This window comes from Lissotriton helveticus, chromosome 7 (genome assembly GCF_964261635.1).
Source record: "Lissotriton helveticus chromosome 7, aLisHel1.1, whole genome shotgun sequence".
Classification (NCBI taxonomy): Eukaryota; Metazoa; Chordata; class Amphibia; order Caudata; family Salamandridae; genus Lissotriton; species Lissotriton helveticus.
In genome coordinates, this window is record NC_136068.1 from 151,918,755 (window position 1) to 151,934,426 (window position 15,672).

General features: G+C 45.3%; 1 long non-coding RNA gene across 1 annotated transcript in view; it reads right to left on the bottom strand.

Annotated features, from left to right (window-relative positions):
• Positions 1-8,017: 8,017 nt before the first annotated feature.
• The window catches only part of LOC144768275 (uncharacterized), a 226,283-nt gene continuing 218,628 nt past the window's right edge, over positions 8,018-15,672 (bottom strand). The window contains exon 3 of the long non-coding RNA XR_013598516.1: positions 8,018-8,478. This is a non-coding gene — a long non-coding RNA (uncharacterized LOC144768275). The remainder of the gene's footprint in view (positions 8,479-15,672) is intronic.

Below are 15,672 nucleotides of genomic sequence, written 5' to 3' on the forward strand. Positions count from 1 at the left end.
CAGGCAGAAAAGCTCCCGCGCCGCGGTGAGAGAGGCTGCGCTATGAGCGCATTGGCCCCGCCTCTCCCTCCCTCGCGGCAGCTGCCGAGTCCTGTGGTGCACTCTGGAGGTTGGAGTCCACCCCAGAGTGTGAAGATGGCGTTGAAGTGGCGGCGTTTACCCCTGGGAACCTCGTCCCACCAGGGGATCGAATGGAGGCAGATGCGGGGAAAAACACCACGGGCAGGCAGGCTGACAGGCAGAAAAGCTCCTGTGCCGCGGTGGAAGAGGCTGCGCTATGAGCGCATTGGCCCCACCTCTCCCTCACTCGCGGCAGCTGCGGAGTCCTGCGGTGCACTCTGGGGGTTGGAGTCCACCCCAGAGTGTGAAGATGGCATTGAAGGGGCGGCGTTTACCCCTGGGACCCTCGTCCCACCAGGGGTTCGTATGGAGGCAGATGCGGGCAAAAACACCACGGGCAGGCAGGCTGACAGGCAGAAAAGCTCCCGCGCCGCGGTGAGAGAGGCTGCGCTATGAGCGCATTGGCCCCGCCTCTCCCTCCCTCGCGGCAGCTGCCGAGTCCTGTGGTGCACTCTGGAGGTTGGAGTCCACCCCAGAGTGTGAAGATGGCGTTGAAGTGGCGGCGTTTACCCCTGGGACCCTCGTCCCACCAGGGATTTGTATGGAGGCAGATGCAGGCAAAAACACCAGGGCAGGCAGGCGGACAGGCAGAAAAGCTCTTTATCAAAATCCGGAGTAGAATAAGATTAGAGAAACAGGAGGATAGTGAGGACCAGACAGGTATAGAAGAACACGCTCAGGAAGAATCGAACAAAGAAACTGGAGACCCTGAGCAGGACCAGTTAGGGACAGAAGAACATATCAGGCACACAGATCAACTGAAAGACCTGAGCAGGGACAGACAGGTACAGAAGAACACGTTCAGGCGGCAGAAGACCCAATTGTAGTAAGACATGTAAAGGACCAGTTAGCAAAAGAAGAACAAGTTTGGGAAAAAGAAGAACAGTCTGAAAGATTAGCCGAACAGGAACAGTTAGAAGAAGAAATACAAGTTCAGGCAGAAAAAGCCACACAGACAAGACCTGAACAAGGAAAAGTAGAGAGAAACTCTGAAGACGAAGAAAATCAAGTTGTGCCACAACATAACGAGAATAAAATGGCTCTTAAAAGAGACCAAGAAGATGAAAGTGAAGTGCAAGTTAAGATGGTCAGAAAAGATGACAATTGGCCAGGTGGGATCAAAAGGTTAAAATTTCATTTGAGAAAATTAAATGAGGACCCAGAACAAGTAAACAAAGTTTTAAGTCAAACTCAGTCTGAACAGCCAATTGCTAAAAACATCAGTAGAAGTCCAAGATTGAAGGTATTGAACAATAAGTTCAAGGGACCTGAATGGACCTATGTGATCCTTGAATAATTTGAGAATTTAGACTTAAATGAAGAATCTGATGAAAAAGGAGATGCAGAACAGATTGACGAAGGGGAAGTGAGGCCTCCTTGAAGTACTCAAAAGATTCTGATTCCTAACTAAAAGAAAGAAGAGTAATCTTCTTGAGTCAAAATGGCTGAGACCAGAGTTGCAGAAAGACCAAAACGAAGTTGTATAAAGAAATGTTGTAGAGCCTGCATATGTAGTTCATTACTAGTGTATTTAGTATGGCTATTTTTAACAATAGCAGTTCCTTATCTGATGATAACAGACTAAAAGAATGATACTAACCTTAATGAAACAACGGCTAATATCAAAGGAGATAGAGTAGAATTAGAAGCATTAGATGAGATAGATTTACATCACACAGTAACCGATAACGATACCTCTTTAAATGTTTTTACAAAGTTGTTTCAGTATGTAGATACAATGGAGATTAGTGACTGTTATGTTTATATGAAATTACCTGCCTCAGTAGCAGAGGGGGTAACCTACCATCATTTACCATTAACATGTGGTATTTCTTGTGGTGTAATGTCAAGCTTATTTTATAGAACCGGAAAATTACAATATTATAATTCTCATATAGATGTAGTGTTTACAGAAATTCCTATTCAAAAGAATATGAATCCAGTGCTTAGTAGTCAAGATGCACAGTTTATGGGTCAATTTTTCCTAGCAATGACGTCATTAGATATAGAAAAGACACATAAAGACAATCTAACATGTACGTTACGTGAAGAAGAGAAAGTGTTTTTGAATTTAGTTGAAAAGAGAAGGCAAGATTTCCAAAGAAAATATACTGAACAGAAACACCATATTCCATCATGGGCAGAGAAAGAGGGAATGTATAAAGCTGGCAAGGATCATGCTGTGATGGCCCTAGATTTTGTGAAGAGAGGACAATATGCCTTCATAGATTAAAGACAGATTACAATAACTACTTTATTGGTTCCAGTGAATGTGAACATAACTTCCTAATTTTGGGAGGTTGAGACTAAAAGGGGGAACTGATCCAGAATTTCCTGGAGTTTACTACGTGTGTGGGAATAAACCTTATTATAAGCTGCATGCACAAGGGTACGGGAGTTGCTATTTCGGAATAGTTTTTCCAAAAATCGATTGTATAAAGAGAATCACTGGAAGCAATAAAGCCACTAATGGACTAACACGAAGAAAAAGAGCCAGTTTTTCTGAAATAATAGGTGATATATTTAGTGCATTTATACCTTCAGTGGGAGTCGTGTTGAATTCACATAGAATCTGTCACTTGTCAACAGTAGTTGATCGTCTTTCGACTGACACTGCTGGATGTTTTTTGATGATTAATACAGAAATGGTGGCAATTAGATCTATGGTTTTGCAGAATCGACTTGCGCTTGACATATTATTGGCTAAAGAGGGCGGAGTCTGTAAAATGTTGAAAGTGCAACATTGTTGCACTTACATACCCGAAAAAAGTACAGAAATTAAAGGATATATAAAGAATATTACAAAAATGCATGATGAATTAAAACCACTGGAGGTTGACGGTGTATGGGGTAGACTAACAAAAATAATTTCTAAAGTAGGGACCTGGGGGCATATTATTAAGAAACTGTTAAAATTATCGCCTCTTTAGTGGCAGGAAACTGCCGCTAAAACGGCGATAATGGGCTTGATAATATGCCCTTGTGAATTCCCATAGAAGCCCATGTTCTGGTGTGAACGTGGGCTTCTATTGGAATTCTCAAGGGCATATTATCAAGCCCATTATCGCCGCTTTAGCGGCAGTTTCCTGCCCCTAAAGCAATGATAATTTTAACGCCGTTCTTCATAATATGCCCCTTGGTTTTCTAATATAGGGAAAAGTTTCTTAGAACAAGTAGTTTTACCTTTAGTAGTTATAGCAATAATAATATAATCAATATCAATATGGTGTAAGTGTTGACTAATAAACTGAAAAGAAGAAGATATGAAATAAATGGAAAAGGAACCAAAAGAAATTATGAAGAGATACAGTTAGAAGAAATGAATGGACAGCTATATGAGCAAATGAAAGGATTAAAAAATAAAGATGAGGGCAAAAAAGAACAAGCATTTGCAATGCAATAGGTCTTGCAGTAACCCGAGTTTAAGCTAATGCATTCTAAATGACAATGCCTTTTATTTATGTTTTTAACAAAATAAACAAAAATAAAAGGCATTGTTATTTGCAATGTCATTGGCTCAAACTCGCATAAATGCGAGACCTATTGCATTGCAAATGCTTGTTTTACATGAGTCTAGCCGTGAGACAACATCTTCTCTTTTCTCTGCCACACCTTAACAGCCAATTAACTGATTCCAAGTGTATTATTTATTTTTCCAATATCAGCACTGCTCAGAGTCGAGTCTCTCGGACGCTCTTGGATGGCACAGGGTGCGCTCACACTTGACATTGATCTAACACACCAGAAAAACAAAACGGAAGGAGATGGCAACCATAAAGCAACACAGGCGGGGGTAGAGGACGTGTTCAGAGGGCCGCTTGACGTGCCTTTCACGTAATGTACGTCGTTGCAAGGCACGCCAAATGGGTTTGTTCACTTAGAAGCTATGCGCTCTACTCTTTACCGCTCTAAGACACAATATAAAGATGTGTAGGTTATTGTTTGGAGATGCTCTTTCTTTCCATGCCTAAACAGATTCAAGATTCAAAGCGTGTGCCCTCTTCGGTAGAACCGCAGAGAAGCGCACAAGCCACAACGGGGCAAAAGTTGAACAATGTCAACAGTTCAATAAAAACAAGGCATACACAGAACACGGATAGAGTGTAAAGGGTGATGCTTCGCTCCTCGAAAGCGAAATTAAATGCCCCCGGGACAAGAGAAAGCAACAGCAGCTCTTACGTACACACAACAGGAGCATTAAACAAGTTTAGAAATAAGACACTAAATGCCGGGGGAGAGAATGGGTGGAGGCAGCAAGACGTTTTGAACAAGTCAACCATGGCAAGTGGCTGTGAAGGCAATTAACGCACCATCTAGTGCAGACCTAGCGGGTGAACCATTTCAGGGAAACAAGCCCGCGAGTGGCGTGTGCGCGCCACAGCAAGCGATCTGTTTTCAATTATCGCGCCCGTGTCTGCGCACGATAATTGAAAACAGATGTGGCCTGTGCGGGTAACCACCAACAATAGGCCACGGGCAGAGCAATTCCCCCTCCTTTGGCCAATTGCGTGCTGTCTTTGTTAAAAAGACACATGCAAAGGCCAATAGCTTGGGGCAAAAATAAAAGCACACACAAAGCAAGTGCGAGCATCTGAAGCGATTTCTGAAAGCCCCTACATAAGTCTTCGCCAGAACAGCGCATGCGCGCTGTTACAGGCACGACCTAAAAAGGGAAAGAAGGTGAAAAAGATGCTAAAGTTGGCATCTGATGAGGGATGGGTCATTTTGTGATGGCTTTAAAATGCCATCAGAGAGGGGATTGATGGAGCAAAGACTTGTAGAAAAGAGACTTGCCTGTACGCAATCCTCTCATGTAACCTCTAACCACGTACTGAACCTGTATTGTGGAAATTATTAAGCACAACACAAAAATACAAAAGAAAGTGAAGCTTGCATATGTGTTTTACTAATAAGTAACTCGAGTGAAATTATAAATGGCCACTAATTGAAAAACTTTAGTGCGCATGCATCTACTGCATCTAAGTAGTATGACGAGCTATCGCTTGGAGGGAAATTTTTGCGCTTGCGCAGTTGCTATAAAAATGGCTGCTTTGAAACTCACATGCTTGCCACTTGCTTGCTGAAAACTAAGCCCAGCTATATTACTAATGCTAATGCGGGGAGAGCATTGATAAGTACATGGGATTAGAGTAGAGATAGGTGGTATACAGTAAAACCATTTATTTTTTATTTAAACATTTGTCTTTTTGACTCTTTCAATAGTGCTTATTATGGGCCTTTTCACGTGAACCATGGCCTATTCCCTCTCATTCTGCTGCACATGCGTAGTACAATCGAGCTGGAAGAAACACTGTCATCTTGAACACAGTCCAAGGTTAAGGAAGGATACTTTTCCTGAGAACGGACTGGCAGTCCACTGACTTGGATGGGAACCTGTGAACTTTGATAATTTGTGACAATTACGATATGAATGCGGGTGGGAATAAAGATTTATGTATAAAAATTAAGGGGTGGGATTTAAAACAAAGAACTGAAAGAAAATATTGAGAAATAAGTATGGTGTGATTATCACCTCCCCTTGCCTGTCCAATCAGAGTTAGTATTTTCATAAGTTTGAAACATTAATTGGTGGTACAAGCATACAGATAAGTATAATTGGGGTAGTTATTAGTTAGTTAGTTAGTCTGGAGACGGAGATGCTGAAGCATGAGACTGGGATGCTGTTGGTGTGACGAGAGATGCTGAAGAAGAATCGAATTGCAGAACCATTTACCTTAAGCAAATAAATTTGGAAGAAGATCGCGGAATAATCTTGAGGAGGAAGTGAGTTGGGCTACGCAAGCGTCGGTGATAGAGAAGTCATATGTCCTGTCCTGATTCCTGTCCTGAAACCTTTGTTCACCAGATCTTTCCTGGGGACCCTTTCCAGCTCCTAGGCCTGGGAGTTGGTTTTCACACCATTCTTGGTAACTATAATTATATCTGTGTATGTGCTTATGTACTTTTCTCTCTATCCTCTCCCTTCTATGCAGTGTCATTGCAAAGTATGATTGAATAAAATTTTGATTGGTTGATTGAACCTTCCTTACTTTGAGAAACGGAGCCTGTTCTGTACTTTGTAAGTGGTTCACGTGATATTAATCTAAGATAAAGATTTAAAATATTTCCAGACTCTGTGATCATTTCCAATATGAAAGGAAATTGAATTTATGTAATTTCACCATCAACTAGTTCAACTAATGGTCCATTAACCAGAGGAAAGACATTTTTGATCAGTGAAATATTAGTGAGGAACCAGAGATAACTAATCTTGATATTCTAATAAATTTATAAAACATGACCCCAGTGGATATTGCCAGTTTGTTGGGAATGGTTTTATGGGCCCAGGTGAGTATTTGGTGTTGGATTACCTGTTGCTGGTAACCTGAGAGGGTCGAGGTAAATCCAGCATCCTAATTGGACCTCATAGCAGCAGGCTTGATAGTAGCTTTAGGTGGTCCAAGGCTCCTAGCCACTAACGGGAGGACAGGTCAAGTGCTGGTTTAGCCTGCACTGCAGTCTAGGTCTGATCTTATTAGACCTCCGTGTCACTCCCGACCCTGGCCTCTTCCCAGCCCCTGCACTAGGTGGCCAACCATTTTGGGGGTCAGACATGTCCCCACACCCCGCGCCAACAAAGTCACTCACTGCGGGGGGTTTCCAGCGGTGCTCAGGTGTCTTGTTCTGTGTCCAGGGGGCTGGGCCACAGAAAGCCCAGGCCAGTGGTCAAGGAGTCTGCGAGGCCAGGAGGCAGAGGGGGCTTCCTATTTTGGGTGGCACATGACCCCCCCCCAGACATCCACATCTCCCCTGCTGGGTCATATGGCTCTGGATGGCAAGTTGCTGAGTGTCCAAGATAGTGGGCTGGCAGGGTTCTGCTGAGCACCGGGCACGCAACCACTCCCTAAAGCCTTGCACTGCGGGTCTGCCGCCATGCTCAAAGGGCTCCCAGGCAGTTGTGCCAGTGAGAGGTAGTCATTGTGGAAGTCCCAGTGCAGAAATGCAGCATAGAAGGCCTGCCCAAGGGGATCAGGAACTGAGACAGAGCATGTAGTCTCACTCCATTCCCATCTTGTCCATGCCGCAAAGAGTCATGTTTTGTTTTTATCCTATTAAAATCTTCAACTTCATCATACTTCAAAATTACAAAAAAAAGTGTTTCATTTGTGCATTTCTAATACTGATTTATTTTGAAATATTTGTACAGTTCATTTAAAGGTTTTTAAATGTGGCTGTATTAGAAAAAACTGACATTCCACAGCCATTCCTTTCACCCTCACCCTGTATCCTGGCAAGATTGACAGATAGTATATCTTACAAAATGCTCTAACTTTGCATTTAAAGAAAAGTAAAGACCAATCTCTATGTTTAAGGAATTAGCACCAAGTTGGCCTGAAACTTGACCGCTGTCTTGAAAACACTAAGGCCTTAATTATGAGTCTCATGGTCCGAGGACCGCCAGATTCATAGTGGCGCAGCAGTGGCGCCCAATACCAGAAAGATTGTAGGGTATTCCAAACTTGACTTTATGGTTTAAATCTTTTTATTGTATTACAATACAATACAATAGCTGCCAACTACATTCACCGGCCGATGGGGATCATTCATATTAACTAGAGGTAAAGGCATAGAAAGAAGAAAGTGGGAAAGAAGGGGGAAGGGCAAGGAGATCAATTCCCTATGTATGTGTGTGGAGTGGGCCAGGAAAGCGGGTATGGCCAGTTGTTGTCCTCATTCCCGTGAGGGTGGGGCCTAGTGAGACGGAGCACTCTGAGATACTTCGGGCAGGTGAGTTCCATGAATTAGTTGGACAAGAATTCTATTCCCAGTAATTCCCAGAACTGATATAGCCAGTCTAAGCGGGAAGGTATCTCCGCCGTGCCCCATCTAGCCAATAATGCCTGCTAGGCCGCTCCCAGAGCCAGCGTGATTGCTCTGCCACGGCAAAATCTAAGAGGATACATCAAGGCATTGGGAAGCCGAAGGAGTATGTATGAGGGTAGCTTGGGTAAATCTGTGTGGTATATGTCGTCTATGTCTCGAAGAATGAAAATTGTCCTAGCTAACATAATGGAAAGTTTCAATTCTGTTAACGACTCCGAGGCAAAGATTATGCCTTCTTTCTTCACTTTTATTCAATAACATGAAAAGGTTAACAAACTACATTTCCCATGAACCCCTACAGAAAGGTAGTAAAGAAAAAACACATGGCAACAGCCAATCAAGTCCCAGTAACAGTGTCCAATCAGGGGCCTCCGAGCCCAACATAGTCCTCCGTCAGTGTCCCTTCGCACACTTTAGTTGTGCGAAGTCAGCCATCGGATCACCTTCATCCATCCTGTTTCTTAGCATCAGATCCTGCAAAGACAGAGATGTATTTCCACTTGCGCCTCATCTGAACCAGCCTGCAAGATTAACAACAACCCAGATATAGCACTACAGGCCACAGTAACCAATGCAACTCCATATATGTAAACAAGATTACTTACTGAAGTACGGGGGTTGACTCTTCTTGGACCCTAGGGTGGGATAATCCTCGCCGCTGAGTCCTTAATAGAATTTAAACTTTTCTGTTACATTAGCTAGGAATTTTTTCACTGTCAGGACTGGAGGCGAGGATTATGCTAGTTCAAAGCTTGCTCACAACAAGGTAAGCCATGTTCAGCACCGGCTTGAAATAGAATCTCTTAAATGTGGAGTCCGAAGACCAGTCTGCCGCATTGAGGATATTCTTCAAGCGGGCACCCAAGCCGAATGCCTTAGAAGCCATCGCCCCTCAAGCTGAATGAGCTCCAAAAGGAGGAAGGTTGATGCCTGCCTCCTGCCTCCTGCATCACCCATGTGACCCATCTAGCAATAGTCAACGACAACACCACCTTAAAGGGCTTCCTGAGTGCTATGAACAATTGACGTTCTCCCGGAGAGCACAACTCGTCCGTCATCTCTTCATATGCTTTGAGGCATCTGACAACATACAATTTGGGAGAATTCGGAAATTCCGGATAAGAAATCACCCTGGTATTACATTTTGTGCGTCTGAGAAGGGTGAAGGTCACTCCATCAGGAGTAAATATCTTGCTAGTGATGTCCAAAGCCCTGACGTCTGAAACACGCCTGCAGGATATGAGGCAGAGGAGCATGGATAATTTTGCGGAAAGCTCCTTTCTGGAGAGATAAGGATTTGGTTGCAAAGACAGAAATAGTTTGAGGACTTGGTTCACGTCCCAAAGTGTTGAGTAACGAGGCTCAGGGGGTAAAGAGAGTTGAATACCCCGTAGCAATCTGCAAACCATCGGGTGTTCACCCATAGCCATGTCATTATTTGGCACATGCCCAGACGAAATGGCAGAACGAAAGGTGTTTATTGACCTGAATGCCGCCATGCCATTGGTGGCAAATTGTGCCAAAAATGTCACGACGTGTACAACGTCCGCGACCAAGGGATCAAAACCCCGTCGCAAGCACCAACGGGACCATCTGCCCCAAGCAGATCTGTACCTCTTGACAGTGCTATCAGCCCAAGCCTTGGAGATGAAGGATTCAGCTTCCTGCGAAAGGCCCGGGACTTCCCATCGTCCCCTGAAATCCGCCACGCCATGAGCCACAGTGAGCTATCCAACAACAGAGGATGTGGAACTTTGTCTGGACCCAAGAGGAGGGTTGGAAAGTGGGGGAGTAGGATTGGAGAATTCCATGAAAGTTTCAGAAGAACTGGAAACCAGACTTGTGATATCCAAAGGGGAGTTATAAAAACTATGTCCGCTCACTGTCTGCGGGTCTGGGCTGTTGTTCTCGTGATCATCGCGTAGGGGGGAAAGCATGCCCCCTCTCCAAGCTCCAGACCTGGAGGAATGCATCCGTGGCTTCTGCAGAGGGATCTGGCCTCCAGCTGAAAAACCGGGGCAGCTGGTGGTCCAATCTTGAGGCGAACATGTCCACGGAGAAGGGACCCCAGCGGTCTTTCAACATTGCGAAAATGCCCCGGTCGAGCATCCAGAGACTGGAATCTCTGAAATTTCGTGAGTGAAAATCCACCACCTGATTATCGCGCCCTGGTAAGTACTCCGCAGTGACTAAAACCTGGCTTTCCAGGCAGTACTGCAAGAAACGTGCAACTAAGTCTGAGAGGGCTTTGGATCTTGTCCCTCCTAGGTGCTTTATATACCGGACCGCTGAAATGTTGTCCATCTTGAGAAGGACACCAGACTGCACCGAGTCCCTTGTCCAACAGCGGACGGCGAAGGATCCCACCAGAAGTTCCAAACAATTGATATGTAACTTCTGTTCATTGGGAGACCACAATCTTCCCGTAGAGAGGTTTCCGCACCTGGCGCCCCAGCCTAGCTTGCTGGCGTCGGATTCTATAATCAGATCTGGTGCAGAACCGAAAATCGCACATCGGTTTCAGACCTCCATGTGGTCCGGCCACCACTGGATCTCCTCCCGGGCGTTGTTAGACAGGGAGACCTTGTGAAAGTAAGGTAAACCCTTGCATAAGAAATATGCCTTTAAGCGCTGAAGAACCCAGTAATGGAGCGGGCCCGGGAAGATGGCCTGGATAGACGCCGAAAGGAGGCCCACCACCAGAGCTAGTTGCCTTAGAGACACCTGTTGTCTGGAAAGCAAACGCCTCAATTTGTGCCAAATCTTGGTCACTTTCCTGGAGGGAAGGCTCGGGGTTTAAGAAGCAGAGTCTATTACGAATCCTAGGAAGGTAATGGACTGAGATGGCACTGACAGAGATTTCTTCTAGTACACCACAAATCCTAAACTCTGAAGCAATTCCACCGCCATCCGAAGATGGTTCGATAGCTGACGAGGACAAGAGTCCATCAGAAGGAGATCGTCCAGGTACAAGATCATCCGAATGTCTCGAGCTCTCAGGAACTCCACCACTGGCTTGAGGACCTTGGTGAAACACCAGGGAGCCAAGGAAAGGCCGAATTGAAGAGGGGAGAACTCGCACGTTTGATGACGCAAGACAAACTGGAGGAAGTGCCAGTGCCTGGAAAGATTGGGATTACCAAGTAGGCATCCTTAAGATCTAACCAAACCATCCAATCTTGAGGCTGCAGGACATCCCAGAGGAGATGGATGCCCTCCATCTTGAAGTGGTGGTAAACAAACCACTCGTTGAATTCGCTTAGATTTATGACCAGCCTCCGGCCACCGTCGGTCTTGTCGACCAAAAATATATTGCTTAAGAAGCTCCGTGGGTGAGGAGAGGATAGGGAGATGACGCCCTTGTGGAGGAGGGATGCGACTTACTCATCCACAAGGGCAGCCTCTTGAAGCGAAAATTGAATGGGTCTGGAAAGCTAAACACTATGCGGAACCCTTACACCGTCTGCAATACCCACAAGTCTCGTGTGATGGAAATCCAGGCCTGAGAAAAATTTGCCAGCTCCGTCCCTATTTTTAGATGCGAAGAAGGGAGAACACTCACTGGGACTTGAGGTGGTTGCGCCTCCTCTGAAGCCTCTACCCTTGCCACGACGGCCTCTCGTTGCGGAGAAATTCCCGAAACGGGACTGATCCTGGTACTGCTTGGAGCCTTGTCCCCTTTGCGCACCTTGGTGGGGATGATGACCGTGAAAAACATGAGGGAACACTCTTTTTTTTGTTGTCTGTGCTTTATCTAATGAAGTGAAAGTATTTACGAACCTTCGGAGCTCTTTCACAAAAGGCTCGCCAAGGAGAATTCCCTGGGCAACGGCGCCTGCCTCCGAGTCCACCAGATACCCCAATTTCGGGTCAACTTTAATTAGTAGGGAGTGGCGGCGCTCTGTGGAAAGGGCGCAATTTGCATTGCCCAAAAATATAATGGCCCTCTGGGCCCATCCTGAGAGAGTTTCTGGGGAAATCATGGAGCTGGATTCTTTGGCCTCTTCGGCCATGTCCAGGATCTTCGTCATGGGGCCCGAAGGCATCCAGGTGCGTATCCTGACATTCCCTCCATGATCTGTAGATCCCTTTCTTAGGATCCCTAATGAATTTCTGTAAAAAGGTGGCCAAGCGGGGGTCAATCTCTGGGGTAAGGGCCACTTCCACCTCCAGGGACAGGCTGGCGCACTCCGCCCGGAGGCAATTGCGGGCCTCCTTCTCAAGCGGTCTACTTATGCGCCCCGCCACATAGCTAGCTACCTTATCGGCCGGAGCCCACTCTGAGGAGCGTGGGTGGATGATGTCGCTGGGTTTAGCATGTCGGACGTGCTCCGAGGGGCCTGAGAAGGGCAGGATGGAAGGTCTGGATGGACCCGGTTCCTCATCTGCGTCTACTGCTGTCTTAGGATCAGTGTGAGGGTCCACTGGCGGAGGAGGGAGGGGATTCCCTCCTGGGAGGGTAGGTTGACTATCCAGAAAAGCTTGGTTTAAATCTGGCAAAAGTGTCCAGATCCACTCCAGAATCTCTAGATCGTTTAGAAGGCGGTAAGCCCTGGGTTCCTGGGCCCACGGGCCTCCTGGCGTGGTAGGGACTTGATGTGTAAGCCTATCAAAGGCCTGAGCGATATGGCGGGAGAACCTCTCCTCTAAAGGAGTCATGGCTTCCTCCACTGCTCAATATATAGAGGTGTCGACAGCCTCATAAAAGGCGCCACCCCAGAGGAGGTGAGCCAAAGGGTCCTCCTCTTCGTACTCATTGTGATATTCCATAAGCTGTTTAATTGGAGGTCAGGGACCTAATTTATACGCGTCTGGGAATCAGCACACCTGGCCTCACGATAGGGACATGAGAAATTTTTCAATACAGTTGGTACATCCAATTGCCAATAATGACACTTTGTTTTATCGAACAGACTTAGACCGTTGCCTACTTTCAACTACAAGCTAGTGATAGCAAGGGTAAGAGCATGAGACCGTTCAATAGCCATGTGGAAACCTAGTTAAATTGAACCAGTAGTCCGGTTTGAGTATTACCTGCATAGAGCGTTATTAACGAGCAACAACAATGTGGATTATGTATTTTGATTTGGTTGTAATACTGAGCATTTTTAGCTGGGGTATGGTAATTAAACGAAATGTTAATCATACACAGATTAGAATGTATATATAACATGGAATGTCGATCATGTTTAGGTGGGTTTAATACTGTATATATATCTTAGATTAGCAATTTTACAGTATTTGTGCTATTACCACCAGGAAACCCATGGTGTCAGTGCGCTTTATAAGCACCCCTTACAATACAATACAATACCACTATGATATACTAATTACATATATGTTTATTAAAGGGTGAAACTCTTTATCTTGACCACGTTTACATGACAGACTATAAGATTAAGTCTTGAAAAAGATGGTGTAATTTAACATATCCATCGAAACGCGTCGACGCACTTTTGCTGTACAATCCATGATCCTGGCACTTTTTGTTGGAACAGATTTAATCATTGTATAAAACAAAGTGTCATTATTGGCAATTGGATGTACCAACTGTATTGAACAATTTCTCATGTCTTACATGTTTCTGTTTGTGTTTCTTTGATTATGCATGTCATAATTGATTTTGTATTAGTTTAAGTTCATTGCATTTTATGTTTAATTTTTTTAATTGATCCTTTATCGGATGTGTATTTTATTGTGCTTTTAATATGAATTGTAAAAAATATTTTTTCATTGAATAAATAATACAGCTGTTTTCTTTATATTTGGCTACATACTGTTTATTGGTGTACTAAATTGTGTATTTAGATCAAGGAGATAGAAACTCTTTTAGGTGTTCCAACCTTAGTTCCCTTGATTCACTTAAGGGGTACCTCTCTCGTTTTTTGATACTCACGATAGGGACCACAATCTTTGAGGGGCCGGGTGTCAGCCTAAAATATTTAAGCAGATTCTCCGCGAATTCAATGGGGTTCTATCCCCATAGACACAATAAGGCTGCTGGAAGGAAATATAAAGAGGGCAAATTCATCCCTATAGCAAGGAGCCGGTCTGGGTAGTTTCCCAAAGAAGGCCTTCAGGCCAGATACAGACCCTTCAGGGCATTCAGAGAAAAGCCAATACCGACTCTGTTCCCCATGTAAGCATCACTCACAGGGAACAGAGCGTTACATTTCAAACCAAGTGGTTGGCTGCGATAATAGCAGCCCGACCGCATACGGACCCAGACGGACGTCTCCCTCAGACCGGATCGCTTCAGGAATGCATGCGCGCTGCATGAACTCCCAAGAATCCGAGGAATGCAAGCAGAGCGTCGCACTCCGCGCCTCCTCTCATGCCCTCTAGCGGCGGGTGGTTCCCAGCGCCGAGCGATAACACCAGCACACACCTCGTAGGAGCAAGACCCCCCCTGCGCTGCCACAACAACAAAAGGCGATCAGGAAATGAACGCGAAAAAAAAATTCAAATAAGGAGCAGCAAACGTGACAAACCACGCGAGCGTTGTAACATCACAATTATTTACACCGCAATGAAAACTACGCAAAGCAAGCGTCAATTATATACATAAAGCGAAACATAAAATATTAATTCAATCCCATATCAAGTAACACCAAACAGTAAATTAATTAAAGGGTACTTAACTGGCTGCGTAGCAGCGAATAAAGAGGGCGAAGGGACGCTGACAGAGGACTATGTTGGGCTTGGAGGCCCCTGATTGGACACTGTTACTGGGACTTGATTGGCTGTTGCCATGTGTTTTTCCTTTACTACCTTTCCCCAGGGGTTCATGGGAAATGTAGTTTGCTAACCTTTTAATGAGCTATTGAATATAAGTGAAGAAAGAAGGCATAGTCCTTCGCCTCCAGTCCTGACATAGAATTACCTCCCAAAATTCCTGTCTGTTCGGGCATGACCAAAGAATATGAGTGAGTGTGGCCGGTTGACCACATTGACGCCAACATTGCCCAATCCTTCCCGGTTTCCATTTGATTATCCTTCCCGGTATGTAATACTAATAATGTGTAATTCTTACAAACATCTCTTTGCCCGCTGTACTGCATGAATATGTTCTGGCCCTGTGTACAATAGCGCACCATTCCTTGGGGGAGAACTCGTACTCCATTTCAGATTCCCACCTACGCTGCGCAGGAGATTTACTGTACTGCCCGGGGGTATTTAAAAAGGTGTATATGTCTGACAGCAGCCATTTGTTTGACGTTCTAATAATGTACCATTTCTAGAACTTTGTTAAAATGTGACCAGCATGGTGCATATCTGTGGCTGGGTTACCCAATGGCAAAGAGCCAGACACTGCCAGTACGCCTTCTGGGGTATCTTGCAGCCTTTGGTGAGGCGAGTGAACTCTATTGCCCCGTACTCGTCAAAGAGGTCCCCAATGCATTTACAGTTGGCCTCTTGCCAATGGAGATAGCCATTCCCTGTGTGTACCGGTGGAAATTCAGGGTTGCCTATAAATGGGGTCAGAGGAGACACAGGAGTTGAGAGGCCCTATGGCACCTGTACCCTGTCCCACACCCCCAGGGTGGCCCTTAAAACCGGTGACACATATACTCCGCAGGGGCGGTTCATTCGGGAGAGCCACGGGACCTTCCAGATGAGCATGCCTGCTATGGAGCGGTCTATAAAACACCAATGCTTCTCTGACTC